Below are 4,188 nucleotides of genomic sequence, written 5' to 3'. Positions count from 1 at the left end.
TGTTCTTCACACCTGAAACATTTTCTCTGAAAGGATTTTCTTCGCAGTTTAACCGATCTTGTTACAGCATGTTACAGTTTACTATTATTAACCATATTAATTTTAAGTGCTTAATGTAAAATCTTGTAAAAATATATTTTCATTGTTCAAATATACATTAATATACATTAAGTCTGACTATCATATAATAAGTTAAATACAAAACTAAAGAAAAAATAGGGTTAAATATAATTCAAAATATTTTGCTAACAATGTTAACTGTTTATGAATAATAAAATGTATTAACTAAGGAGTAGGATGGCACAGTTGTTAGTATGTTTTTTGTTTTGTTTCTTTTTCATAAATACAACAGTAGTACCTGATGTCTCAGTGGCTTTCAAAATTAAATTATGCATGCAAACCTGTGAACTAGAAAGATAACTAAGATTTTAATACTAATTAAATGACCGCGGGCACTTTCCACCCCCTCTACATTCTCAGAGTAGAACAGACTAACCTTCTAATGAAAGACGGTCCATCCCCCACGGACAGGAAAAGTGCCCACAGGCACTTAAACTTAATATGGTCAGTAACGGTAAACAGTAACATGGTAAGAAGGAGCACGTACAAACGTTTTCGAAATAACCACATGTAAGACTCTGATGCTTAAAATGTTTAGGGAGAAAGTGGAATACTGGTGTGTATTTTTTCTTTAAACTACCGATACCAGCCATATACAGTCTGTAACGTAGGGATTTCTATATGTCTTTATTTAGTGTTTACATTAGTGACAAAGGCTAAACTTTTAGCTTCAGCAACGTGTACATATCTCCCCTTTTTATAAAACGACTTGGTTGAAAACTGTTCCAGAGCCACTGTTGTTTCATCAGTGAAAAGTACATCATGAAATGCCTCTCCCTGTTCAATCCACTGGAAAAAAGAAAAGGAGCATAAAGCTTCTGATGGTCATAAACGATATTCATTTAGGAGCAGCATCAGAGGTATGTTTTTAACTGCACTGCATTGGAGAGAATACCATAGTGTGTTTTTTTTTTTACTCCCTGGCGGAAACTGGCTTCCAGAAGAATCAGTATGGCTCAGAGCTTAAATAAAACTTCACAGACATTAACGAAGAGCATAACGCGTGTACTGTATACACTGCAAGTACAACCCAACTCTCTGCAGGAGTGCTGGCTGTGACGAATTGAACCGGTTTCACGGGTATTTTCAAAGTAGGAGGCGAGATTTCCAGCGAAAGACACCCCCTCAAGAACCCAGTAAATACAGTACTTACTAGTTAAAGGCTAGGCTCCCGACTACGGCGAAAGGAACCCTTCTTTCATTAGAAGACAATGAACATATTTTAGCCCTGAATGAATTAATAGCAAACATGGTTTACATAAAAGACATTTTTCCGAGAAAGTTTAGCCTTTGTCACTAATGAAACCACTAAATAAAGACATAAATATAAAAATCTTAAGATTTTTAAAATACATGACTTTGCTAAAATTTATTTGAAAATAAAAACAATTACAACCGCCAGGGGAGAGAGAGAACAGGGGAGGGATGTTGGTTTTGCATAAGGGGCGGGGCTATGTTTGGGTATGTTTGGGAATGTGGAGTTACATGTTCAGGCTGTTTGTGAATTATCGTTGTTGAGTATGGAGTGTTGAGGTATTGATTTTGTGTAATGCTTTATGTTGAAAATTGAGATGGATTTTGTTTATGATAAACAGGATAAACTGGGATGGGAGGAAGGTTTGGTTTTGCATAAGGGGCGGGATTATGATAATTAGAGGACTTTGCGAGTGTAAAATGGTTTGATTATTTGATTTTGTATTGTGGTTGTTATCTATGTTTTTGGTTGGTATTATGTTTATATGGTTGTTTTTGTTGGTTGGTTGTTATTATGGTTATTAATAATACGATCTATAGTTGAAATCTGAGCCTAAATAAAAAGAAAAAGCAAGTGATTAGGTTTATGAGCAATCTAATTACTTATTCGTTTAAAAAGCTATATAAAATAAAGTTTATTATTAATTTGCTGGACAGAGCGGTGAACATTATTATGCATAAGACAAAGATAACGATCCTGATCAGTTTAGAAATCTGTGTACGCTGTAAGGTTTTTACTTCTTAAACTTTTAAAATACACGTTTTGAATAGAAAGAAATCCTCTTCCTGGTATAGCAAACCAGCACGTCTTTTTTCTCCAATCAGAGGGGTGTCAGATGGTGTCAGCCAATCACCATTCTGCGTTGGGTAGCAACGGGTGACTGTTCTCAGGCGGAAGATGTAAACAGCTTAATGTTCGTGTTAAATAATTTTTTTTAATTAAAATTCATTTTATACAGCAATCGCATATTTGGGTACCGTTTCATAAAACTTTCATGCTTAAAATGTTTAGGGAGAAATGGAAGACTGGTGTGTATTTTTTCTTTAAACTACCAAGACCAGCCATACACAGTACAGTTTACATACATACAGTAATGTTTATGTTCCTAAATTAATATCGTTTATGACCTTCAGATGCGTTATGCTCCTCTTCTTTTTATGCTCAGCTACTAAAATTTCCCTTTAGTGGTAAAATCCATATAAATATTCAAAACTAAGCAGATTAAAATGTGCACAATAAAGACATTAAATGATTAAATCTTTGCACTACCAACCAATGCACCACGAGTGCCCCTGTCGGTCATTTTGGCCAGCCAATCACTTGCCCTGTGGTACCCTCCGGTGCCCCGCGGTGGCTTGTGGGTAGGTTACCGTACCGCGGGTTTTTACCGCGCATTTTGAATGGCTGCATCTGTAAGGGCTGAATTGGACAGAAACACGAATGTGACAGGGGCGCAAGACACAGGACAACTGCTGACTGGGTCAGAGGTAGGACGCCGGACAGACCCGGGGCCGAGGAGACGGCTGCAGTAGCCGTGGATACAGGAACCCGAGGACACGAGAGGCAGTTAAACACACAGGAGAAAAGTGAGATTAAAAGGACATGGAGGAAGAACAGAGGGGGCTTGAGATTCGGAGGGGTGAGTTTAGATATGATGAGACGCAGAATTTAGAATGAAGAAAAGCAGGGAGACTGCAGATTGGACGGTCGTGGGGTTGCAGGGCTCAGAGGCTCCGTCCTGCTATGAGCTGGGCAGCAGCGTGCCGAAGAGCCAGGTTATTTATTACTCTCCGAGGTTCAGAGCTCTATTTATCTCTTGCTTCACGGTGAAACAGGTTTGTGGGAAGCTGGGGAAATGCACCTGTGTTGCGCTTTTCTCTTCCCTGCTCGTGGTCCAGGCTTAGAGAATGAATGCGACTCACGTTAGCAGTGCGGGTGGCGAATGGGAAATCAGCAGCATCTTTTTTAAACCAGAGCCCGGGTCTGAGGACGCGAGGGCAGGATCAGCAGGTCGGCTGCACTCAGGGTTCGCGCCGGACTGGAGTGTGGCGGTGCTGATGACGTCATCAGGAGACGCGGACGTTTACCGGGAGCGCTGGATACGTTAAGTATATCTTTGATAAGAGAATGTGTAATATTCCTAAATATAAGCCCTGAACGAAAGCTGTTTAAACGTGGTCTAGTGACGTTGTGCCACTGTCCGGGTGATAACGGGAGGACAGGTGGCGAGTGGGAGGTTTGCGAACGTGTTGGCGAATGCGCGTTTGCCGAGAGCAGCTCATTTCAAAACACAACAGGAGAAGTAAGCGGACAGTTGAACGCCAGGGGTTGGACAGGACGGGGGGACAACGGCGGGTCTCAGTCTGGGGAAAGACACGAGCTGCAGGTGTTGAAAAGCGACGAAGAGTCAGATCGATGGCCAGCTGGTACGCGGAGGAGGAAGTCTGACTCCTGGCTGAGATCGACTGAGCATCGGAGCAGCAAACGGGAAACTGATTGAAGGTTCAGGCAGCGTCGTATACTGTCTGTGCGAGACAGCGGGGCTCATGCAAGAGAGAGAGATGGGGAGCTCGTAAGTATTCGTAGCGTTCGGGAGAGGACTGGACTGTCAGGAGCGATTGCTAATCACTGACAGCGGAGTCTGGTTGAACCTGGTTGTTGTCGTCCCTCCCGACCTGCTGTTATAAACTCCCTTTTGCGCTGAGTCGTGGGGCGACTATGCCAGTGTGAAGGTGGACAGGGGGTACCGCTGTGCCACACTGGGAGGAGTTACCGCTGCAGATGTGTGATTCAAGGAGACACAGCAAGCCCAC

The sequence above is a fragment of the Lepisosteus platostomus genome, chromosome 18, assembly GCF_059453375.1.
Source record: "Lepisosteus platostomus isolate fLepPlt1 chromosome 18, fLepPlt1.hap1, whole genome shotgun sequence".
Classification (NCBI taxonomy): domain Eukaryota; kingdom Metazoa; phylum Chordata; class Actinopteri; order Semionotiformes; family Lepisosteidae; genus Lepisosteus; species Lepisosteus platostomus.
This window is presented reverse-complemented; position numbering follows the sequence as displayed.